Source organism: Meles meles, chromosome 7, assembly GCF_922984935.1.
Source record: "Meles meles chromosome 7, mMelMel3.1 paternal haplotype, whole genome shotgun sequence".
Taxonomy (NCBI): domain Eukaryota; kingdom Metazoa; phylum Chordata; class Mammalia; order Carnivora; family Mustelidae; genus Meles; species Meles meles.
This window is the reverse complement of record NC_060072.1, coordinates 47,961,473-47,988,348: the sequence shown is the minus strand read 5'-3', so window position 1 is coordinate 47,988,348 and position 26,876 is coordinate 47,961,473. Positions and strand designations below refer to the sequence as shown.

Sequence of the window (26,876 nt, the reverse complement as noted above, 5' to 3'; positions counted from 1 at the left end):
ATCATGACCTGAGCCAAAGGCAGACGCTTAATGGACTGAACCACCAAAAATATTAATTTCATTAGATCTCGACTTTGAGTACTCGTCCTGTGTACTAAAGCATGATAGTCATCTTCAGAAAAAGTGCTTGCTCAACCAAGGTATGAGCTAAACTAGCTGCTTTTTTCTGTAAAACCTCCTTTTTTCCCCAAAGAAAAAGTGAAAATTTTCAGTTATTTGAACTAATGTATTTAAGATTCGTTTTTCTCAAAAATGAACTAAGTGGCCTAACACTTCAAGAAAAACAGCTGTATTTCTAGCCAATCTTAAAATAAAATTTTCAAGTAAAATTTCGAATTTTGGAAAACTTGTACCTAATACTGTGAGCTTGACAGCTTTCCAGATACTTCCCAGATACTATACCCAGATACCCATGACCAATGTGTAATGATACCAAATCACATAATGGTCAAAGATCCGTTCAAAGTGCAAGATAGATCAGTGGATTTTAATGTAATAGAACACGAAAAGTTCATTGCTAGGGTTTTAGAATCCACAGTGTAATTAGCCGTCAGGAAACTACCATTTGTTGAGTTCAGGTATAGTTTCAAGAATATCAACAGTTATTTGAAATGATGATTAAAATATTCTCTTCCCCAACTGTATATCTGTTGTGAGGCTAGATTTTCTTCAGATGCTTATATACTTTAACCAAAACAGCATATTGCAGAATCAGTCTTAAGAAACTAGCTGTCCTCTATAAGGCCAGAAATTACAGATATTTGCAAAAATATGTTACTTGTCTTATCAAGTTTTTTGGAAATTAAGTTTTTTAAACAGTTTTTTCATACAGATGTAATTTATGTTAATACCTCATAAGCCTATCCTTTTAAATAAATTAATATTTTAAACATTTCTCACATTTAACTTCTAATTTGGTAAGTATCAAGAGATAATCCAGTTAAAAACTCTTTGAAAAACTTCTCAAATAATTTTTAGAAGTATAAAGGGATCCTGAGACCAAAAAGTTGCTGAACTGCTTGCTGACCTACAGAAATCATAATGACATTTCATTTGTATTTCTGACATTATGCATTTGTCCCCCTTTCCTTTTTCAAAATAAAAGGACATGTCCCAATTATATATATATATATATAAATCTGTCTCCTTTATGGTTTTCAGCTTATTTTCAAAATAAATCTGTAAAATGATGATAAATACATCTGTAATTTCATTAACTAATTTTAAAACTCCATAGGTCTAGTACAGTCTGTTCATGAACGTATTTCTATATCTTGTTATGCAAGTTACCCCAAAATAACATAAAATTCAGTTAAAAACAGGTCTTCTCGGAAGCAGTGACATCCCAGTGGCAAGAGCACACCTGGTTCCCAGATCTTGGTTTCTAATACAGTTCTCTATGAAAAGAAACCAGGGCTCCTTGGAGAAAAGACCGATTCAAGGACTGGGGCAAGGAATATATAAGATCAGCCTAGAGTATTTTGTAGTATCAAAAAGTAACAAAAGTGCTTAAACAAACTCACAATGATGGGACTATGTTAAAGGGACATGGGAGCCAACTGAAAGAAGTCCCAGTGATCAAAGGTGGAAAATTTTGAACAAGAAAATAAGTGTAATGTAGTTTTGGATCAAAACCCAAAGTATAAAATAAACACCCATGGCTCCATATGGTATAAATAAGTTGTTGAATAAATAAATGGTGAAGAGACAAATCTCTTGTGCAAAAGAACTCCAAATAATTGATGTTGGTAGTCCATCTTCAGCAAGCTAGAGTGGAACCCCACTCTTCGAGTGTGGGCTCTGTGCATAGTGACTTCCTTTTAAAGAGTACACTGATAAAAGGAGATTGGGAGGAGTAACTTACAGTGGAGAAATTTGGTAAACACTACCTTAGCCAGGTCAGTAGTGATAAGTCATACTGGTAGTTTGTTCCAAAAGATACGCTGTGATGAAAATGGCTCTTTACCTCCTTGATCTTCCTCCCCCAAACCCATGACTCCAGTCTAATCATGAGAAAAACACTAGAGAAATCGCAGTAGGGGGACATTTTACAAAATATTTGACCAGTATTCCCTGAAACTGTCAAGGTCATCAAAAACAAGGAAAATCTGAGAAACCATAGCCAAAAGGAGCCCAAGGGGGTATAACTAAATGTGATATGGTATCCTGAATAAGATCCTGCAACAAAAAAAAGCATATTATGTGAAAGTTAAGGGAAGTTGAATAAAATATGGATTTTAGTTAATAATTATATATCTGTATTTCTTAATTATAGCAAATGTACCATACTAAAGTAACATGTTACTAACGTGTAACACCAGCTATGGAGTCAGTCTGGGGATTCTATCCTCTCATTTTTTCTCTAAATCTGAAACTGTTATAAAAATAAAGTTTATTAAAAAAAAAAAAAAAAAACCAAGTCCCTTAAGTACGTTTTTAAACCCAGAAATCATGCACTTAACAACTACACCAGATTTTCACTCATATTCTACTCTTAAAAACATATTACTCCTGGAGCAACCCAGGTTTTTAAAAGTCTAGTAAAAGAACAATTTGCTTGAGGGTGTTGTGTAACTGATTCTTATAAACAGACCCAGCATTTATTATTTTGTATTTAATGCCAGCTTTTGGCCTACTCACAAGTGGTAGAAAATTCTGTTTATTGATCTTAAGTCCTTTTTAGTATTTTAAATTTTTTATCTTTAAATCAAAATTTTTATTAAAAAATATTGGCCATATCTTTGAATGTGTAATTTGTTACTTAAAAGCCTTCTCTTATTCTTTGATATAATCTTATGACATTTTTTGTTAAAGATTTATTTGTTTGAGAGAGAATGTGCCCACAGCGTGCAGGAGCTGGGGGCTGGGGGGCAGAGGTGGAAGGAGAGGAAGAGAATCTCAGGCAGATTCCCTGCTGAGTGTGGAGCCCTATCCCACAGCCCTGAGATCATGACCTGAGCTGAAAGCAAGAGTCTGTCACCTAAGCAACTGAGCTGCCCAGGAGTCTAAGTCTTACCATATTTTTAATTAATTTTTTATTTGAGTGTAGTTAATGCACAATGTTACATTAGTTTAATCTTAACACATTTTTAATAATTTAAAGACTACTGGGGGTGCCTGGGTGGCTCAGTCGGTTAAGCGTCTGCCTTTGCCTCAGGTCATAATCCCAGGGTGCTGGATTTAGTCCTGTATCGGGCTCCCCTGCTCAGTGGAGAGCCTGCTTCTCCTCTCTTCCTCTGCCTGCCGCTCCTCCTGCTTGTGCTCTCTATCCCTCTGTCAAATAAATTAACAAAATCTTTTTTAAAAATAAAAAAATAAAGAGCAGTGGTTTTAAACAATAAATTATTTCTCTCTCTTTTTTTTTTTAAGATTTTATTTATTTGACAGAGATCACAAGTAGGCAGAGAGACAGGCAAAGAGAGAGAGAGGAAGGGATGCAGGCTCCCCGCTGAGCAGAGAGCCCGATGCGGGGCTCGATTCCAGGACCCTGAGATCATGACCTGAGCCAAAGACAGAGGCTTTAACCCACTGAGCCACCCAGGAGCCCCTATTTCTCTGTTTTTCAGAATAAATTTGCCTTAGACACTTGAATGGTGATTTGATTATCTTTTTATATTACTAAAGCAGGTGTCACTGGGGCCATATATTAAGGAAATAACATTTATTGCCCCTAACCCACCTATTTTCTTGTTGGGAGGTGGGAATGGGGAAGCGTGTACTGGATATTTTTCCCTACTAACATACTTAGTTTTGACAAAATAGACATATTAATTTGTTATTTTAATTAAAAACTGAAAATGTACATGCTAAAAGACCCAATCTTAAACAGTTGCAGCAGTGTCAACAAGAGGAACACAGCCTTATTTCGTTAGCTTTACTTCTGGTTTATTTGTAGATAGAAGAAGAAAAAGAGGAGCCCTTTTGTCCTTTGAATTTTTAAGTAGATTTTTAAAGCAGATTTTTTGAGTTAGCTAGTGTAAAGAGAAAATATTTGAAGAACCTAACTAATATTAATAGCTAAACCATTTCAGGAGCCTGTGATATTCCAGACTCCTGCTTTCTACTTACATAATCGTATTCCTCTTTTAGCAGAAATATCTACCAAATAACAATACCAAAGAAATACCAAATAGTAGACCAAAGATACTGGTATTGGAATTGCATATGACAGGTAATTCAGATGTTATGCAAAGAACATACTAATTTGTTAGGCATCTTTTAAGGATAAAAATTACAAGAGCTTAGGGAAAGACTCAGGATCAGAAATCCAACATAAATAATAGTCTCAACCCTAGAAGTCTATTCACCTTCACCTACGTCTATGCCAAGACTGTAGAACTTCAAGGAGTGATATAGCTTGGTGAAAATAATATGGCTTGGATAATGATTTTGAGGCAGTTGAGTTGCCCGGTTAGACTCTTCAGGTATCACTTCTGCTGTAACTGCAGTCCTAATAGACAGTCTTTGAATCTGTGTAGTAGGAGAAGGAGGACATCTGGTGCCACCCAAGTCTTGTGAGTATAGTTGCTTATTTTGACAGCCACGGGATGACATTGCTTCTGAGAGAAATTTTGTGGTACCATATGCTAAATTTTAAAGCATTTTTCATGAAATAACTGTCAGGGTTCAGACCAATCTAATAAATTTTGAGCTCCATTTTAAAAAATAATCTTAAGAAGTAACTATTAAGTAACATGTTAATTAGTTAAAATGTAAGATTATTTGGTTGTAGTGGTTTTTTTTTTAAGATTTTCTTTATTTATTTGACAGAGACACAATGAGAGAGGGAACCCAAGAAGGGGCGAGGGGGGAGGGAGAAGCAGACTTCCTGCTGAGCAGGGAGCCCGATGTGGGGCTCGATCCCAGGACCCTGGGATAATGACCTGGGCCAAAGGCAGACACTTAATAACTGAGCCACCCAGGTGTCCCTTGGTTGTAGTGTTTTGTTTTGTTTTTTTAATTTTATTTATTTATTTGACAGAGATCACAAGTAGGCAGAGAGGCAGGCACAGAGAGAGGGGGAAGCAGGCTCCCTGCTGAGCAAAGTGCCCAATGCAGTGCTTGGATCCGAAGACCCCGAGATCATGACCCGAGCTGAAGGCAGAGGCTTTAACCCACTGAGCCACCCAGGCGCCTCTTGGTTGTAGTTTCATTGCTATGTTTTATGTTAAGAAATTCAGGGTGAAATTTATCAGTACGTATGTTGTAATTGTGAAATATTATCCATTATTCAGTACCTATGTATTCATTCATCTGAAGCTTACTGAGCATATAGTATGTGTCTGGCACTGTCTAGATCCTGGGGAGTTAGCAGTGAAGAAAACAAAGTCTTTGCCCTCCTGTGCAGTTTACATTTTGTGCTGGAGGAGAGAAGCAGGGAATCCAACAATAAGTCAATATGTAGCATGTTAGTTGGAAATAAGTCATTTGAGAATAATATAGCAGTGTAAGAAAAAGGAAAAAAGGGAGTACTGTTTTGATGTAGGGGCTTACGTATTTCATATAAGGTGCTCAGGAAAGTTCTCTCATAAGTTGATCTGAGTAAAGACCTGAAGTAAGTGAGGGAGCAAGGATATCTGTAGGAAAACGGTTTCTGACAGAACAACAGTTGCAAAGGCCCTGAAGTAGGAGCCTGCTTTGTGTCTTCAGAAACAGCCAGGGGGCCGGTGTGGCTAGAACAGATGGTGGAGGGGGACAGTTAGTATGTGGAATCTGTAGTGGGAACCGGAAGGGCAGGGAACAATACTAAAATATTTGGGATCTTGTAGTCCAGGCAATTAAAAAGTCCTTTAATTTTGGACGCCTGAGTGGTTCAGTGGGTTGGGCCTCTCTGCCTTTGGCTCTGGTGATGGTCTTGGGGTCATGGGATCGAGTCCCGCATTGGGCTCTCAGCTCAACACAGAGCCTGCTTCCCGCTCTCTCTTTCTCTGCCTGCCTCTGCCTGTTTGTGATCTGTCTCTGTCAAACAGATAAATAAGATCTTAAAAAAAAAAAGGTCTTTAATTTTTGACTTTTAGGGGAATTGAAGGAGACCTGCAGAGTTTTGTCTGGAGAAGTTGTGAACAACTTTGAAATGGGCAGAAAATGATAAGCAGGTTTTTATCTTGCTCATGCATTGGGTTTATCTCTGTCTCATTTTCTTTGTTACTATACAATTCTGTAATTTGCAGAAAACTGCTAAAGAAGTACATAATTCTCTTTCATAGGAGTGCAAATTAAAATTGTGTCTAGCAGAATAAAATTGATTATTGCCCTGTGAATAGACCCATTTTACATCAGTTTGTAAATTTACACCAGAATTCCCTGTTGTGTGTTTGTGGTTCTTGGAATTTTTCTTTGAACCAGTTACAACATTTTAATGACTCCCTTATTAATGAAAAATAATATCTTGGATATTACTTTACTTTATGTATGTCATGATTTTTTTAACCATTGAAGAAAATTTCAGTAACGCTTTTTGATAGAATTAATCTGGTTGCTCTGTTGAGAAAAGACTGGACCAGGACAAGAGCAGAGGCAGAGATTAATTAGAAGCCTATTTCAAAAATTCAGACAAATGGTGGTAACTTGAGCTAGAGAATCAGTAGTAGGGAGGGTGAGCAGTGTTTGAAATTGGGATATATTGAAGATAGATCGAAAAGGAATAATAGATTGGAAAGTAAGAAAGTGTCAAGAATGACTACCAGATTTGGGGGTATTAATCATAATAAAATTCAATAAAGTTAAAGAGATTTTTTAATCCTAAAAATTCATAAAAAATCTTTTTCCTTTTTAATTATTTTTAGTTGGTAATTTTTATTTTCTATTTTTAGGCATTTTAATTGGTTTGAGTAAGAAATGTAAAAACTGGTGACCATGGCTCTTTTCTCATAAGGTGTTTTCTCCAGTGGCTAGAGGGCAATACATAATTACTGTATTGAAAACATCAGTAGCAACTTATATCAGTCAGGGTTCTGGCAGGAAACAGGACACTGACAAGTATAATAGAAAAGAATTCAATGATGGGCTTATTTGCAAAGTGTAGGCACATTAAAGGAAACCAGCAAGGAAAGATGAGCAGGCTAGTTAGCAATAGCAGGAAGCTGTTACCACTTCTAGATCTGAGAGGGACAAGGGAGCAGATGAGTACCTGAACCAGCAAGAACCATACTCACAGGAGGGGGTTGCCTGATAGGAGCCATCAGAAAAGCTATGGGGGGAATGGAGTCACAGCCAGCCTGGTCTGTTGGCATTCCATGCAGGTCAGGCTTTCAGGAAACAGCAGAGTGGCTCTGGAGGGTCAAATGGAAGATGGCCAGAATTGCAAATAACTTTTAAATTCTGCCATTAAAAACAAGTAAGCCAGCAAACAAACTCATGTGCCTGGGCTTTAAAAAGAAGAGAAAAAATTACTTTTTTAGTAGTAGAAGTTATGAAAACTAAGTTGGATAGGTTTTGATGATATTAAACAGGATTATTATGGCTAAAAATCAACCGTAAGAATTGGTTAAGACTTAAAAGTTGTTTTTTTTTTTAAGATTTTTAATAATAATGTCTACACTCATTATGGTGCTTGAACTCACAACCTCAAGATCAAGAGTCACATGCTCCACTGACTGAGCCAGCCAGGGGTGCCCCCAAAGTGTTTTTTTTGTTTGTTTGTTTGTTTTTAATTGAGGTAAAATTGGCATAGAATGTATTAGTTTCAGGTATACAACATAATTTGATATTTTATACACCACAAAGTTATGATATGAGTCTGTTTTCTATCTGTTAGCATGTTATTGTTGTGTATCATATTGCTTGATTTGTAATTTTTTTTTCTTCTTTTAAAGATTTTATTTATTTGAAGGCAGAGAGGCAGGCAGAGAGAGAGGAGGAAGCAGGCTCCCCACTGAGCAGAGAGCCTGATGTGGGCTCAATCCCAGGACTCTGGGATCATGACCTGAGCAGAAGGCAGAGGCTTAACCCACTGAGCCACCCAAGTGCCCCACCTTGATTTGCAAATTTTAACCATCTTTGCATCCTTGGAATAAATCCCACTTGATCATGATGCACGATCCTTTTAATATTTTTGAGTTCGGTTTGCTAATAATTTGTTGAGAATTTTCGCATCTATGTTCATTATGGATATTGGCCTGTAACTTCCTTTTTTGTGGTGATTTTGGTTTTAGTACATCATAATGCTGTCCTTGTAAATGAGTTTGGAAGCATTCCCTCCTCCTCAGCTTTTTGGAAGAGTTTGAAAATGATAGGTATTAATGTCATCTTTGAATGTTTGGTAGAATTTACCACGGAAGTCTGTACCTTTGAATGTTTGGTAGAATTTACCGCGGAAGTCCTGTACCTTTGTTCATTGGGGGGTTTTCCATTACTGACTCAATCTTCTTACTAGTAATTGGTCTATTCAGATTTTCTGTTTCTTTTTGATTTAGTCTTGGAAGTTGTATTTCTAAAATTATCCATTTTTCCTCTGTCCAGTTTGTTGGATTATAATTGTTCATTCATTAGTTTCTTATGATCCTTTATTTCTGTGGTGTCAGTTGTAACTTTTCTTTCATTTCAAATTTTATTTGAGCCTTTTCCTTGGTGAGTCTTAGGTTAAAGTTTTTTTTTTTTTTATATTTTCAAAGAACTAGCCCTTAGTTTCATTGATTTTTTTTTTTTTTTTCTATTGTATTTTTTAGTCTCTCTTTCATTTATTTCTGCTCTGGTCTTTTTATTTCCTTCCTTCTATTAACTTTGAGCTTTGTTTTTTTTTCCCCCAAGTTCCTTTAGGTATGAAATTAGATTGATAGTTCTCCTATTTCTTGAAGTAGGCTTGTATCATTGTGAACTTCCCTGTTAGAACTGCTTTTGCTGCATCTCACAGATTTTGGATGGTTGAATTTCCATTTTCATTTATTTCAAGGTATTTTTTAAATTGTCTCTTTGATATCTTCATTGACCTTTGGTGGCTCAATGGCATGTTGTTTAATTGTCACACATTTGTGATTTTTCCAATTTCTTCTTAACTGATTTCTAGTTTCATACCATTGTGGTTGAAAAATATACTTATTATTTCAGTCCTCTTAACTTTTTTTAAAAGATTTTATTTATTTGATAGAGAGTGCACAAGCTGGGGGGAGGGGCAGAAGGTAAAGGGCGAAGCAGATGCCCTGCTGAGCAGGGACGTCCCTCCCACCACCGTCGTGTCTCTCCCCCAGGACCCTGAGATCATGATCTGAGTGAAGTCGTACGATTAACCCACTGAGCCACCCAGGTTCCCCTCAGTCGTCTTACATTTGTTAAAAGTCGTCTTAAATTTGTTAAGATTTGTTTTGTGGCCCAAGATATGATTTATCCTGGAGAATGTTCCCTGTGCACTTGAGAAAAATGTGTATTCTGCTGCTTTTGGGTAGAGTGTTCTCTGTATGTATCTATTAAGTCCATCTGGTCTAATGTGTCATTTAAATAAATGTTTCCTTTATTTTCTGTCTGGATGATCTATCCATTGATACAAGTGGGATATAAAATCCCCTGCTATTATTGTATTGCTGTTGATTTCTGTCTTTAGGCCTGTTAATATTTTCTCCTATATTTAGGTGATCCTATGCTGGTGCACAAATATTCACAAATGTTATATTTTCTTGTTGAATTGATCCCTTTATTCCTTTATTATTTATTTATGTAATACCCTTGTCTTTTGTTACACATTTTGTTTTAAGGTCTGGCTTGTCTGATCGGAGTATGGCTACACCACCTTCTTTCCATTTTCATGTGAATGGAATGTCTTTTCTGATCCCTTCACTTTCAGTTTTTGTATGTCTTTAGATCTGAAGTGAGTCTCTTGTAGGCAACATATAAATGAGTCTTTTAAAAAAAAAAAGTCAATTCAGCCATTCTTTGTCTTATGATTGGAGAAGTTAGTTTACTTACATTTAAAATAATTATTGGTAGATATGTATGTATTGCCATTTTACTAATTGTTTTCTGGCTGTTTTTGTAGTTTTTCTCTCATCCTTTCTTCTTCTCTTGCTCTCTTCCCTGTGTTTTGATGCCTTTCTTTAGTGTTGTGTTTAGACTTTTTTTCATTATCTCTTGTGGCTCTATTACAGTATTTTGATGTCTTTTTTTTTTTTAAGTATTTTATTTGTTTATTTGACAGAGAGCTAGAGAGAGAGCACAAGTAAGCAGAGCAGCAGGGAGGGGGGGGAGAGAGAAGCAGGCTCTCCGCTGAGCAGGAGCCCTGGAATCATGACTTGAGCCGAAGGCAGCCGCTTAACCAACTGAGCCACCCGGGCGCCCCTGATGTCATCTTTTACATCTTTTTATTTTGTTGTATGCCTTAACAAATTATCATAGTTATAATTAATTTTACTGCTTTTGTCTTCTGACCTTCATTCTAGCTTATAAGTGGTTAATCTACCAATTTTACTATATTTTCACCTTTACCAATGAGAGTTTTAGTTTGTGTTTTCTTATTATTCTTCTCATTCTTTTCAGTTTAAATAAGTCCCATTAACATTTCTTATAAGGTCCGTTTAGCTTTTGCCTGTCTGGAAAACTTGTTATCTCTCCTTGAATTCTGAATGATAACCTTGCTAGGTAGAATATTCTTTGTTAGAACTTTCTTCCTTTTAACACTTTGGATATATCATGCCACTTTCTTCTGGCCTGTAGAGTTTCTGCGGAAAATTCAATCTTATGAGGGTTCCCCTGGTATGTAACAAGTTGTTTTTCTCTTACTGCTTTTAAGATTCCTTATCTTTAACTTTTGACATTTTAATTATAATATGTCTTGGTGTGGATTGCTTTGGGTTCATCTTTTTTAGAACTTTCTGTGCCTCTTATACCTGGATGTTTGTTTCTGTCTCCAGGCTAGAGAAGCTTTCAGCCGTTATTTCTTCAGATGAGTTTTCTGCCCCTCTTTCTTTCTTCTCCTTCTGGGACATTTATAATATGAATGTTGGCTTACTTGATTTTGTCTTACTAGTCTCTTAAGCTCTCCTCACTTTTAATTGATTGACTGATGCTCTGTTTGGATGAGTTTCACTACTCTGTCTTACAGGTACTGATCCTTTCTTCTATTTCATCTAGTCTGCTGGTGAACCCTTCTTAGTGTGTTTTTCAGTTTAGTATATTCTTCATCTTGGTGTGTGGTACTTTCTTATATTTTCTATCTCTTTGTTGAAGTTCTCACTGTGCTCATTCATTCTTCTTCTGATTGGTGAATTTCTTTATTGACCATTACTTTGAACTCTTTATCGGGAAAATTATCTTACTTATCTCTGTTTCATTAAGGTCTTTCCTGGGGCTTAATCTTATTCTTTCATTTGGAACATATTCCTCTGTCTCCTCATTTTGCTTGTCTTTCTGCATTTGTTTCTATGTAGTAGGTAAATGACCTATCTCTCCCAGTCTTGAAGGAGTGGCCTTGTGTAGATGATGAACCTAGATGAACCTATTGTTCAACCTTGCTCTAGCTCTTGGTTGTTTCTCAAACCTTTGTGATTGTCTGAGTAGCCTGATTTATTCTCAACAGGTCCTAGTTGATGAGGATGTGCCAAGACCTGCCAGTGTTCCAGAGGGAATGATCTCAATCAGTACCTGGTTTCAGGCCAATTGGAAACCAGATCCTCAGGCTTTTAAAGTATGCAAATTTATACAGTACTGAGGGACTGCAGTCATAACGTCTGCTGACTTCTAGACCAGCAGTTCTGGAGGTATTCCCCCCGGGCCACAGTTGAAAAATCAGAGCTTCAGAGGAGTTTGTAAGCTCGTTTCTGGGAAGTACCAGCGATCTGTGGTGCAGCCCATGGAGGGCACACAGATGGTGCCTCCCTGCTTACATTTCCTGAGAGCACCTGTGTAATAAGCGTGTGGCAGAACTGAAGCCTGTACCTCTTGGTACCGAGGGTATGTTTCTATTTGCTGTTTGTGTAGTGCCTTAGGTGTAATAACCTGCCTAGAACCGTCTTTCTGACTTTTCTAGTCCTGTGGAGCCCAGAAACGCAATCCCCTTTGGCTACCGGGGCCAGGTGGTCAAGGGGCATCCACTGTGTGCACTGTGCTCACCCATGGGCTTTATGAGACGGCTAGAGAGTGCCAAGGGTAGAATAAGCCTGCAGTTTTAGCAAGGCAAGGAAAGAACTTTGGGAGTGGGGCATGCCCATGGCTTTGGCAAGGCTGTGTCTGCATGTGCCTTCCTGCCATGGTAGGGTAGAGGGAGAGTACAAAAATGGCATTTGCTGATACCTCTCTCCCCAAAGACACTCCCAACTGGTTCTTGCTTCTCTAGCAGATAACTTTTAAGATTAGTAAATAAATCTCCTTCACATATAATTCAGTTACCTCTCAAACTGCTGCTTTTGCACTGGATCCAGGAATAAGTGAGTCCATACACAAGTCCCTCAAAAGGAGTACCTCAGAACCTCACAGCTCCGCAGGTCCCCTGGACATAAACCCTTTTAGTTTCCAGAGCCAGATGTCTTTGGGGACTTGTCTCTGGTGGCGGTCCCAAGGGTTGTGGTGCCTGAAGTGGGGCACAGAGTTTTCATTCCCTGGGGAGAGGCTTCAGACTGTGAGATGACTTGCTGTGGGTGGTTGTGGGGTCGGGGTGAGGAGGTAGAATAGTTGGTGAGACCATGTCTGTCCCTCACTTACCTAACTTGATGTGGCCCTTTTATCCCTTTTGGGGGGAGCTGTTCAGATGGCTAGTTTTCAGTTCTTTTTTCGTGGGAATTTTTTATAGGTAGCTGTAGATTTGGTGTGTCCATGGGAGGAAGTGCAGGCTCTTCCTATGCCACCATTTTGGACAACTTCCCAAAAGTTTTTCTATCATATTAAATGTTTTACTTTGGACTCACAAGGTTAAAAATGCCTTTCTTAGGGTGCCTTGGGTGGCTCAGTCAGTTAGGGTCTGACTCTTGATTTTCAGCTTAGGTCATGATCTCTGGGTCATGAGACTCAGCTCCACATCAGGCTCTGCACTGAACAGGGAGTCTGCTTGAGGTTCTGTCTCCCTCTTCTTCTGTCCCTCCTCCCTGCTCACGTGCACATGCTGTCTCTCTAAGTTAAATCAATCTTTTAAAAAACGCTTTTCTCTTTTTTATGTGTTTTACTTAGAATTAATTGGAAATGATTTTTTTTTTAAGATTTTATTTATTTATTTGACAGAGAGAGAGATCACAAGTAGGCAGAGAGGCAGGCAGAGAGAGAGGAGGAAGCAGGCTCCCTGCGGAGCAGAGAGCCCGATGCGGGGCTCGATCCCAGGACCCTGAGATCATGACCTGAGCCGAAGGCAGCAGCCTAATCCACTGAGCCACTCAGGTGCCCCAATTGGAAATGATTTTTAAACTTCGTGGCACCATTACTTTATATTACTAAATATTAAAAAACTTTTTTGCTATATCTTTCCCTTTGTCCTTTTAATGCAGGTGTTTGGATTTAGTTTAGTCCTTGAAAACTACTTCAATTGAAAGAAAGGTCAAAGTCATCTCATCGCCTTCTTGACCAGTAGTGGAATCTGTTGAACCTTGCTAGTGACTGAGAACGCAATTCTTTTTAGAAGATGAAGTCTGTTTTGTGCTCACAGACTTCCGTGTTTTGGTCCGATTTCTGTTTCAGGAGCAAATGAAGTCTGTTACTCCATGAAGCAGAAAGAAATTTGATGACAGCTGACTGTTTCTGCTTTGCTTACCCTTACTGCTAAATATTCTTTTCTTCAAACTAACTTTACATGGTTTCTGCAGTCTTACCAGTGAGACTGTTTCTTACCCCATCTCACCTTGAATCATTGTATTTCCTAGGCTTCTGTGATAGCACCCTCTTCGAGATTTTCTTTTGGATTCTTGTACAGTGCCTGTCCAGTCTCTTTTGTGGACTTCCCTTCCTCTGCAGTCCCCTGAGAGGAATTTTCTGAGTTTCTGTAGGTATTTCTGAGTTTCTGTAGGTCTTACTTTTCTTTTCACTGGGTAGTCTCATCTTGTCTCATGCCTTGCATCCATAAGTTGACAATGTAGATTTCTATCTCCAACTCAGATCTCTTTCCCACTTGGATATCCCATAGGTATCACAATGTGTTCAAAACTGAGCTTACCTGTTTCTCCAAACCTTGTGTCCTTCCTGTGTTCCCCAGCCCAGGTCGGTGAATGTATACATTCCTTGAGTCTTGCTTTCCTTCCCAGTTTAATCAGTCATCAAATGTTATTGATGCTCATGTTTGTATTTTCCTCTAATCCATCTTGCTCCTATTTCATTGTTTACTACCCTAATTCAGACCCTGCCCCCAACTGTTATTACTGCCTCCTCCTCCAAACCTGTAACAACCATATGAGGTAGGTAGTGGTGGTGTTTTTAACTTGCCTATGAGGAAACATCAATTCAGAAAGATTAAGTAAGAGTTCAGGTTTCTGTTGCCCTAAAGCCCATGGCATTTTCATTCTGTCATCCTGCCTTGCTGGCATTATCAGAGATTGATACTGTGTTCTGCTGGAGGAATTTAGCATGCTAAAAGCAAAGCCTTTTATTTTGGATTTTGATATGGTATATTAAAATATATTAAGACAGCAGAGCTGTCGTAGGCCATTTATCAAATATGCGAGAATTAAGATCTTGCTTTCACTGCATTCTGCCTTATTTAGCAGGGTTCTAGTTTGAGAATTCACATTTGCAGTTGGCATGTAGAGACTTTGACAAGAATGTTACATGTACCTAATTATATGAGACTAATATTCTTTGTAGCTAAGTGTTGAATTAATTAAGTTCACAGATTTCTTTTTTTAAGAGGAGTTAAAGTGATAGCTTGCAGCCAGTGCTGGTGAAAAAATATTGGGAAAGTGAGACAGAGTAAAACATTTTAGAAATTCTGTTTTCTGTAGACATTTGTTTCTCCACACTTGCCCTTAAAAAAGAAAGATTCCACCATTGCTTTAAAATTATATTTTATCATAAGTTGTGCTCAAAGGGAATAACCCCAGTGATCTGAGCTGTACTTTTGAAGATAGCTCTTCAGGATTATCTTGACCTTGTGTGATTGATAATCCCGAGTTTAAGATCAAGGTAAAAACTGATGTAAAACAAACCATGAAACCTTTAGGTAAAGAGTGCATATTGTCTTTGTTAATTAAAGTGGTAGACAGAGAAACTAAAAATTCTAACTTTGGCTTTTAGTAAAATTTTGGTTAATTTTTTCACTTCATTTCTCCATTTGAAGAATGAAGAGAGTAGTTCCCAACTGTCCGTCCTGAAAGATTGTTCTTAAGACAAGTATTTACCAAGGCTCAAAAGAACATTGGTTTTGGACACTCTGAAATCCTGTCACTTCATTGTAACTCTCTTCTAGCATCTGGGAAGGAGCAAAGGATTTTTAACACACTTCCCTTAGTGTCATTTGTAATGAGGTGAATGTTTTTATTGACTGCATGCTGTACTTCATTGATTCTAAGAGACTTTTTCCAATTTTATTAATAGAAATGTAGGTGTATCTTACAATCAGTGGCATGTCATAGTTCAGTTGGCAACTTCTTTTCTTAGTGGTGTATAAAATATCAGCCTAAACTCAGTTGTGTCTTAGCTTTGATGAAAAACAGTGTGTATCTCCATTGGTATTCACAATAATAACAAAATACTAACAATAATAAATAATTGTTATTGTGGCCTCCATACCTAAGGATCTTTTCTGGTCGCCTCTATTTTCTTAAACATAACTAGGACTAGAAAGTAAGCAAAAAAGACTTCTAACACTTAAAATTGTTGTAATAAATCTCATGAAGTAAATACCATGCATTTTAACATAAAATATTCCTTTGTCTCTGAGTGCAGGGCTGTATTTTGCACCTGTTCTTAATAGGCTTAGTTATCCAATTATAGAGTCCTCAAGGACTTAGGAGTTTAAAAAAATGCATATACATGTTTAAATGACTGTTCTAGGATCTGCTGTACTACCAACTGACAATGAGGGTGACCATAAACAAAGAATTAAAAAACTTAAAAAAAAAAAAAATGACACAAACCCGGATCTGGCCATATAGTGCTAGTTTAGTAGGGACAAATAGCCTGATACAGGTTAATCAGCCTCATTACAGCTTGGAAGAAACTATCAAAACGCGGTCTGTTTGATTCCACTGGCACTTCCTCTAAGGGACAAAATGTATTTGATTTTGTCATTTTAGAGTAGGAAACATTTGTTATTGATTTAGTTTCCCCTCTTATTGCTTAATGGAGTTCTAGAACATATTTTGCCCTGAGGGTATCAGAATAATAACTTTTGTGATACCTTTCAGACGTCTGAAATAGGATTTGATTATGTAATCCCAGTGGTCTCTAGATCCTGATCCTTCTGGAGTGACATTTTTAGGCCTTAGAGCTAAGGGTTGGGCATAGGTTGTAGGAAGGTGCTAGAGAAGTTAAAGGTAGAGGAGAAATACTTAAAGAGCACCTCATAGTACTGAAGAATGTTTCTGGAAGCCCTCAGTGGCCAGTTGTGCACCAGATGTCCAACTGCATTGGTATTATTTATTTTTTTAAGATTTTATTTGTTTAACTAATCTCTGTATCCAGTATGGGGCTGGAACTCACAACCCTGAGATCAAGAGTCACATCTTCCACCAGCTGAGCTGGCCAGTCACCCCCAACTGCATTATTTTTGTTTGAAATAAACTCAAGCCATATATCTCCACAAATTCTTAGTATTATAGGAGCCTTTCAGGACATTCCTCTAAGATGTGTGAATTCTGAGCATAACTCTGCTGGCTGTGAACACCTTTAGCCTCAGAGTGGATGTTAAGTTCTGTGTGTTGGCAGTTTTCCAGCATTTACTAATTAGGTTATGCCTTCTTAAATACTCCTGGCAGTTTCCCTTGGCCACTGCATTCTTCACACTCTGCCCTAACCTGTTTTGTATGCAGTCTGCCTTTGGGCTCCGCTTTGACATTTATAGCTTTTCTTTCAAAAGAAGTTTTTAATGAAGTATTGATTTGTATATTCTTTAGTTAATAGTTGTTGATTATAAAAGCAATTCTCTGTAGAAAATATAAAGAGAAAAATTTGCTTTTCATCCTGCCACCAGTGAACAAATGTTAATATTTTAGTGTATTCTGGTCTAGTCTTTTTTTTTCTGGGTTTAGGTGTTGTGTGTAGGGGTGGGAGAGAGAAAAATAAGTGTGAATGTTATTTTTTAAAATGAGAAGCCTCTTATATTTGCTACTGGGCACAGAGAGTAATTTTTAACATGAGCTTTTTTTTTTTTCCAGTACAATTTTAGAATCACAGAAAAGTTGGAAAGATAGTACAGAAATTCCCACATGCCCTTTACCTGGCCTTCCCTAATGTTAATCTTATGTAACTATGGTACATACTTCAAAACTAAGAAATTAACACTGGCACAATGCTATGAACTACAAACTTTATTTGGACTTCCCTACTTTATCCACTCATGTCCTTTTTCTGTTCCAGAATCCAATCCAGGGTACCATATTGCATTTTAAAAGAACAGTTTTCTTTTTTTTTCCTTTTTTTCCACTTAACTTTATACCATGAACATTTTTTTTTTTTTGTCATTAGGTGTTCTTTAAACAATGCTTATTAATGACCCCATAGAAGCTCATCAAATGGGTAGGTGTACTCTAATGTAAATATTTCTGGTTAACTTTGTGTGTGGGTGGCATCTTGTGAAGTTGAAGAGTGGTAGAAAACACACACACTTCAGCCATTTTTTTTAAGTGGCTTACTTGAATCAGGTGATTTTAATGCTAGATTATAACAATAATTTTGAATGCATTACCCTAAAATAAGAAAATAATCAGGCTTATTTTCCTTTGAGAACATGTTTAAGAGCATCTTAGGTTGAATTAAATGCAGAAACTGATGAGCTATTCATGAAGCAGTTTGCTTTGAGGGTTATTTAGAGTTGCTTGGCATTTGCCTGACCTTACTTTGGGCAGATTGTGTACATTTTATATACACAAATCAATATTTAGCTTTTTAATGTGAGTCTAGTACTAGCATGGTACCCATCTGTGTTTGGAAATACAGATTTATGATATATTCTACCTATATATTTAAATACTTAGTGTTGAAAATTACCACTTTATTTCCTTTTCTGATATTCTTCATTAATGTTTATTTAGTTCTAGGTTAAGCATATAAAAGACAAAGTGAAGATACCCAGAGATTTTCTTGCATGACCCCTATTATTTTGTTAAATGCTGATTTGTAAAAGTTTGATTGATACTAAATAAATTTCATATGTAACATGAAGTTTGAAGTTAGAGTGGCTTGCATTTAGTGTTTTGCTGTTTACAGAATTAAGCCAGATGCTTTTTAAGAACTATTTGGTATACCCTACTAATAAGCAAAATACTGTAAAATTCATACTTAGGTTTTACCTCTTACTGTTGCTCTGTTCAGTGAAACCTCATAGGTTGGATATTTATTATGGTAGAGTTCAGTCTGGGATAGTGGACTACTCTCTATTAGGAAATGTATAAACTAGAGGTTTATTATGAGGGTAAGCAATCATTTGTTAATTTGGCACAGTTGTATGAATTAATATGTAGAAATGACTGAGTTGAAGAATATGAACTTGGAATTCTGATACACAGTACTTAGAGAAAATTGAATGCACTATCTCTGTAAGATGAAATATATTTATTACAATTTTCAGAGTTAGTGATAGATATTTTCTGGAGAATGCCTATACTTTCTTATTGCTATCTTACAATTATATGTCGTCTTTCTGTAGTGGATTTTTAGTGGAGAGAGCTCTGTGACCTGTTACATAGAATGTTTATCACTTTGATGTTACTGGAGGATGGTATTTGATTTCCTTGTACATATTTTTATGTGACAACATAAAGTACTAAACTGAGAGTTTCTTTGAGAGTTCCCAAGGTTGATGATGCTTTTTCCTTTGATTGAAGGTGCTCGGATTGTTGCCATTGGTACTGATTACATTGTGAGTTAGCTAAGGCAGAGTGACTCATCTACTGGGTTTGCACATCTGTAGTTGTGTTTTTCTATCTTAGGTCAAAGATTATGGACAGACTTCCTTTTATAAATTTCTTTTTTTTTTTCAAAGATTTTGTTTATTCATTTGACAGAGAGCAACACAAGGAGAGAGGAAACACAGCAGGGGGAGTGGGAAGGGGAGAAGCAGGCTTCCTGCTGAGCTGGGAGCCTGATGTAGAGCTTAATCCCAGGACCCTGGGATCATGACCTGAGCTGAAGGCAGACGCTTAACAACTGAGCCTCCCAGGCGCCCCCATTGTATCAATTTCATCACCAGTGTTTCTGGGTATAAGTATATTCCAAGGTTATAGATGACTCCAGGATTGAATAATGACCAGTATAATTAAAGGCAAAGTGGTGTTTTATGTCATCTTTCATTTTAATTTCTCTTGTTTTATTTTTATCAAGCCATTTTAGTATCATTTTCTGAGTATTTGCTAAGTACACACATAAAATTATTGATAGGTAGATAAATGGTAAAGGTATAGCTGTAGATTCTTTCATTTCATTCTTAAAAGTTAAAGTGTATGATTGAAAATGACTTTTTCCGGGGCACCTGGGTGGCTCAGTGAGTTAAGCCTCTGCCTTCGGCTCAGGTCATGATCTCGGGGTTCTGGGATCGAGCCCCGTATCGGGCTCTCTGCTCAGTGGGGAGCCTGCTTCCCCCACTCTCTCTACCTGCCTCTCTGCCTACTTGTGATCTCTGTCAAATAAAAAATACTTTTTTTAGAAAAGGAAAATTAATAAAAAAAAAAAAGAAAATGACTTTTTCCAGTTCAGGGTGAAATATGAGATTAAAGTGGGTAACTTTTTAGGTCTCAAAGTAGTATCTGTAGGCAAGTCTAGGTGCTGTTGGGAGAATGCTTATGTTTATAGATGGATACTGTGATTGATAGGTTAGACTTTGGGTGTCATAGACAGTAAAACATCATTAATTGTATTCCTTGGAATTAGAAATTCTCCTTGTACAGACTCTAGATTTTCTGCTTATATAGGACAGTATTTTGGTAAGATATTAGTGGCATCTTTAAGATTATAGGTAAGAACGTGAACTGTGGAAGTGCAAACTGACCCTTCGTGAATGGCATGAGCCTGTCTTTCTACATATCTCTTAATATTTTCCCATGCATACCCTACATCCCAGCTGTAAAGAATTATTTGCTGCGTCTCGAGCAGGCCATGTCCTTTTATGCTTCCATGCTTTTGCCTGCACTTTTCTTGATCTGGATTGCCCTTGCCTTAGCAAACTCCCTTCAGTCTTTTAGGACTTGACTTAGAGGTTACCTTTCTCAGGAGGCCTCCTGTCACTTGTCTTTGCTTCTGCTGTGAGATGTTTTAATGGCACTTGTGTATGGGCTTGTAACTCAATCACGTTTTCATTTTCTTGTCTGCCTCTGTCACCAAATAATAAGCTCCTTGAAATCAGGGAATATGTCTATATCTTATTTCTAGCAGTTAACTCAGTGTCTGGCAAAGAGAATTGGTGCTCAGGAAATAACTTGTTGAATGTTTTAGTATGAAGATGGAAAAAATGAATGAACTCAATTTTTTATTTTTTATTCTCTCCTTAATATTGTTAATTGTTTATAAATTATTGTTACCTACTAAGTAAATTTTTGCTAGCTTCAGTCAAACAACTATATCTGAAATAAGGAAATGTTACTTTGTTAATATTTTAGATTTATCCACAGGAAAATGAATTGTTAACAGTTTAAATATACATAGGTATGTGCTTAATTTTTCTTGATCATGCTGGTTTTACTTATCTCTTACAGAGAAAACAGAAATGAGAGGAATCTGGTTTAAATTGCAGTACCAGGAATTTAGATTAGACATAAAGAGTTTCCAGAAAATAAAGTACCAGATATTGAATGAAGTGTGTAAGTAATGTAATTGATTTTTTTAAGAATTTAAGAAGGAGGGTGGTATGGTTAGATGGCTATGAATTGCAAAGTAGTTCACCACCATAGACCCTTGTAAAATAACCTAAACGGAGAAAAATCTCCATGTATGGGCTTAAGAATATGCAGATACAACCATATTCATGGATAGATGCTTAAAAAATAGTTGGGTACCTTTTTGGTGGTTTTTTTTTGTTTGTTTGTTTGTTTTTTGTGGTGATTGTGGTACTTCGGTTTTCAGCTAACAAGGAAACTATGTTGCAGGTGTCCTTACTTTTCACAGAATGGCTCTGGTTTTGGTGACTAGCAGAAATATACTGAGAAATCTCTCCCCTTAGCTTGTTTTTTGTTTGTTTCTTAACTCTTCGTCAGAGTAATGTAAAGAATAAAAAGTCCTTAGCAGTGTTAAGAATAATCAGGAAACCAATATGTCCCAATAACTAGTTGACCATTAACATAAAGAACAAGGTTTTTGAATGTCATTCTCTTGATTGTTTTGATGTAATTAAATGTGGCAGTTAGCTGTGCCCCAAATTTAGAGTTATATTGCTATACTTCTAACTATAGATATTCTGTCCTGGCTACATTTGAACAGAACTACTGTAGTATAAGCCAAATTCACCCTCAGTGCTAGTGAACTGCAAGAGCAAATATACCTTCCTAAGCACCAAATTTATAATCACACTCATGAATAGAGTTCAGTGTTCTCTTTGCTTGTCATTCTGCAAGAATCATATTGGAATAATTTAAGACAGCTTTACTAAATTTATTAATGTAACTCTTGTTATGAGGATAGTGCTTAAGTTTTAGGCTTCTATGCTTATAGTGGAAAAGGCTCCTTTGTAATACAAGAGACAGGATTTTACCTGTAGCAGTGATATAATAATTCCTTGTCTTTTTAAACACTATATATTTTTTCATAGTGTTTTGATAGCTAGAATTTATTTGGTTTTCACAATAACTCTGTGAAATAGGTATCCTAATCTTATAAATGAGGAAATTTAGGCACAGAATGGTTGACCGACTGCCATCTAAAACATCGTTTTAAAATAAATTATTGTTATTATTTCAGTGGCTAGCATTTACTAATTGCTTACTGTATACTAAGCACTGGTTTAAGCTTTTTATAAATAGTAATTAGTAAGAGCTTAGGCTTTAAGAGTCAGATTTGGATTTAATTTGGCTCTTCTTATCAGCTATTGACTTTGAAAAAGCTACCTAACTTCTTCAAGTCTTGGTTTCTTCATTTGGAATATAGAAATAATGATAGTACCTACTTCATAGAGTGGTTGTATAGATTGAGATAATCCAAGTTCATCTATGTCTAGTGTACAATGAAGACTTTGAAATCAGTTTGCTTTAGAAAAATAAGGTGTTAATAGATAATATTTAGTATAATTTTTAGCTTCTTGATAATATTCCTGACAAAATCATTGTATTTTTCTTGAGTATGGAGTCATAGTTGATCTGATATACCTTTTTTTACAAAGTAACTTCCATGTTACAACAAGATTATAGCTCCATATAGTGTCTATAGCTACCTCCTTCTCCTCACTACCTCCAAATCACCTTTTGGTTCTAAGCCTTTTGCTAGTGAGAAGAAACAAAGACAGTTAACAAGGCACGGATAGTCTCTAAAGCATTCATGTTTCAGAGTCAAATGCAGGACACCTGTGGTCCATTTAGGTTATGTTCATTCCAGGAGTGCTATGGTATATCAGTTATTAGGAACTCAGAATGTGTTTTTGTGTAGAAAGAAGCCCATAGGGACGCCTGGGTGGCTCATTAAGCTTCTGCCTTCTGCTCAGATCATGATCCCAGGGTCCTGGGATCGAGCCCCACATTGGGCTCCCTACTCAGTGGGAAGCCTGCTTCTCCTTCTCCCACTCCCTCTGCTTGTGTTCCCTCTCTCGTTGTGTCTCCTCTCTATCAAATAAATAAAATCTTGAAGAAAAAAAAAAAAGCCCATAAAGTCTTTTAATCCGTGACACAGACTGACATGCTGAATATTTGCATTGATAAACAGTAAAAGCAAGTAAAAACCTCACAATACTTTGGCAGTGCTAATAATCAAGGAAATAAAATGATAAAACTGAATATATATTGATACTCAAAAAGTATGGTGGAATAGGAAGGAAGCATTAGTAATCTATCTCCCTACCTAGGCAACAGTTGCACTGGCAGAATCTTTTATAGCTGTTTTGGTACTTCCAAGTTATTGAAGTTATTGGAGACTTGCAAATTGCGGTTAATTTCAGTCAGCTTCAGCTCTTAGCACAGCTACCCATTTTTTCCTCCCAGCCCTGTGCAGCTCACACACAGCTTGTGAGAGCCAAGATAGGCAAAAAAGATCATCTTTTCCAAATGTCAGAGATCTGTACTTGGGTCACTGATTGCTGCTTCCGATCACAGAGGTACACACAAAAGAAGTGGGCAACCACTCTAGAGAATAGTATGGAAGTTCCTCAAGAAGTTGAAAATAGAGCTACCCTACGATCCAGCAATCACACTACTGGGTATTTATCCTAAAGGTACAGATGTAGTGATCCGAAGGGACACGTGCACCTGAATGTTTATAGCAGCCATGTCCACAATAGCCAAACTATGGAAAGAACCTAGATGTCCATCAAAACATGATGAACCACATCTTTACCTGCGTAGTATTCCATTGTGTGTGTATATATACAGCAAAATAAATAAGTCAGTCAGAGAAAGAAAAATTATCAAATGATCTCTCTGATATGAGAAATTTGAGAGGCAAATTGGTAGGGAGTAGGGAAGGAAAAAATGAAACAAGATGTGATCAGGAGGGAGACAAACCATAAGGGACTTTTAATCTAGAGAAACAAACTGAGGGTTGCTGGGAGGTGGGGAGATAGGGATAGGGTGGCTGGGTTATGGACATTGGGGAGAGTATGTACTATGGTGAGTGCTGTGAAATGTGTAAGCCTGATGATTCACAGACCTGTACCCCTGGGACAAATACATTATATGTTAATTAAAAAAAAAAAGTGGGCAACCAACTTTGTTGTTGCAACCCCCATTGTTGCAAGCCCCTCCCTTCTAGCCAAAGTGACTTTTAGGATTTTAAGGGCTAACACCTTCTTTTGCCCCATTCATTTTTCTCTTTTTTCCTTTTGGGAAACAGACATTAAAAACTACAATATTCAGAAACAACTGCATGTATAGGGAAAATTTGAAGGTGACCTCACATGTCCAGAAAAAGGCCCAGAAAAGATCTGAGAAGACAGGACCTTAAGTGCACATGTCACACTGGCTCTTGGCACAGAGCCAACCTACAGCAAATTAAAAAAAAAAAAAAAAAAAAAGAACAGTCACAAGAAACAGCAAAAGGGAGGAGAAGGAGAGAATCTGGTTTCCAGAGCTACCTATTTTTAGATTAAAATGTCCAGTTTTCAGCAAGAAAATCACAAGGCATACAAAAAATAAGAAAGAATGGGCCATTTAAAGGAAAAAAATAAATCAGCAGAAATTGCCCCTGAAAAAGTCCTGATGATAGTAATATTACAGAAAGATGAAAACCAGTGGTCTTAAAGATGCTCAGAGAATTAAAGGAAAATGTGGAAAACAATAATACCAATAAAGAGAAAACAAAAAGAAATCAAATAGAAATTCTGGAGCTGAAATGTGTAATAACTAAAATGAAAAATTCAGTAGATTCAAAGGCAGGTATGAGTAGGCAGAACAAAGAGTCAGCAGACATGAAGATGGGCCAATGGAAATCATCAAGTCCGAGGAATGGAAAGAAAACAGATCGAAGAAAAATGAACAGAGCCTGAGAGACCTGTGGGACACAATCAAGTGTCAGTATCAGTCAAGTGTCAAGTGTCAGTCGAGGAGCAACATACATATTATGGAAGTGCTAGAAAGAGATGAGAGAACCGGGAGGAGAGAATATATAAAGAAATAAGGGCTGAAAACTTCCCAAATTTTATGAAAGACAGAAATATAAATATCCAAGGATCTCTTTGCACTCTAAATAAGATTAAGTCAAAGAAACACACACCAAGATGCATGACAATAAGCTTCCTAAAGCCAAAGACAAGGACTCTTTTCAAGATTTTTATGTATTTATTTGAGAGAGAGAGAGATACAGAGCAGGATTGGGGGGTAGGGGCAGAGCGAGAGGGAGAAGAAGGCTCCCTGCTGAGTGGGGAGCCCAACGTGGTGCTTGATCCCAGGACCCTGAGATCTGAAGCTGACCCAAGCTGAAGGCAGACGCTTAACTGACTGAACCACCCTGGTGCACCCCAAAGACAAGGAATCTTAAAAACAGCAGGAGAGAAGCAAATCATCACATACAAGGGATCGTCAATAAGATTATTAATGAATTGCTCATCAGAAACTTGGGAGGCCAGGTGGCAGTGGGCTTATATATTCATAGTGCTTTAAACAAACAAACAAACATACAAACAAAACAACTGTCAACCAAGAATTCTGTATCTGGCAAAACTGTCCTTCAGAAGTGATGGGGTAATTAAGACATTCCCAGATAAACAAAAGCTGAGGAAGTTCATTACCACTCAACCTGCCCTGTAAGAAAATGTGCAAAAGAGTCCTGCAAGATGAAACAAAAGGAGAGTAGGCAGTAACTTGAACCATATGCAAAAATGAAGACCTCACTAAAGATAAATACAGGGGAGTTATAAAAGCTAGTACTATTGTAACAAAGATTTGTAACTGCACTTTTTGTTTTCTACATGATTAGGAAATTAATACATTTTAAAGGGGAAAAAAGCTAGTATTATAATTTTGCTTGTAATTCTTTTGTTTTCTGTATCAGAGACTAATACAGAGGTGCCTACATGGTTCAGTTAAGTGTCTGCCTTTGGTTCAGGTTATGATCCCAGGGTCCTGGGATCAAGTCCCACATTGAGCTCCCTGCTCAGCTGAGAGTCTGCTTCTCCCTCTCCCTCTGCCTGCTGCCCCCACCACCACCGTGCTCTCTTTCTTCTCTCAAATAAATAAATAAAATCTTTTTTTTAAAATAAAGATTGTATTTATTTATTTGACAGAGATTACAAACAGGCAGAGAGACAGGCAGAGAGAGAGAGGGGAGGGAAGCAGGCTCCCTCTGAGCAGAGAGCCCGATTCGGGACTCGATACCAGGACCCTGGGATCATGACCTGAGCCAAAGGCAGAGGCTTTAACTCACTGAACCACCCAGGCACCTCTTCAAATAAATAAAATCTTTAAAAAGAGAGAGAGAGACTAACACATTTAGGAGAATGATTATCTCTTTGGGCGCACAGTATATAAAGTAGGTTTGGGTCATCAGTAACTGAAAGGAGTGAGGATGGAGCTGTAAAGGAGCAGAGGTTATTGATGTTAAGCTGGGATAAATTCACATTGGACTGTTAAAACTTTAGGACGTGAAATCGAATCCCCATGGTAACTGCAAAGAAAAGAGCTATAGAATATACACAAAAAAGAAAATCAGAAAGGAACTCAAACATTTCACTATAAAACAACCAGGTAAACACAAAAGAAGACAGCAGTATAGGAAATGAGGGACAAAAAGCTTAAGGCATATAGTAAACAAATAGCAAAATGACAGAAGTCACTCCTTATCGGTAATTAATTGCAAATGCACTAAGCTCTCCAGTTAAAACACAGATTGGCAGAATGGATAAAAACACATGATCCTATCATATGCTATCTACACAAGACTCACTTGAGATCCAAAGAGAAATAGATTGAAAGTAAAATGGTGGAAGAATATATTACATGCAAATAATAACCAAAAGAGGTAGGAGTGGCTATACTAGTATCAGATGAAGTAGACTTCAGACTTAAAAACGTTGTAAGTGGGACAAATGGGTGGCTTAGTCAGTTGAGCATCTCCCTTTGGCTCAGGGATGATCCTAAGATCCTGGGGTTGAGCCGCATGTCAGGCTCCCTGCTCAGTAGGGAGTCTGCTTCTTCCTCTGCCTGCTGCTCCCCCTACATGTGCTCTGTCTGTGTCAAATAATAAAATCTTTAAAA

At 37.3% G+C, this 26,876-nt stretch overlaps 1 protein-coding gene across 3 annotated transcripts in view; it reads left to right on the top strand.

The window, feature by feature from the left end:
- Positions 1–26,876, top strand: part of FRS2 (fibroblast growth factor receptor substrate 2) — a 121,298-nt gene that overhangs the window by 71,263 nt on the left and 23,159 nt on the right. For 2 of the 3 annotated variants that reach the window (XM_046012814.1, XM_046012816.1), the window contains one exon: positions 20,745–20,849. The exons of the other annotated variant lie outside the window; for it this stretch is intronic. The gene's annotated coding sequence lies outside the window, so the exon portion shown is untranslated. The remainder of the gene's footprint in view (positions 1–20,744; positions 20,850–26,876) is intronic. 3 annotated transcript variants of the gene reach the window in all.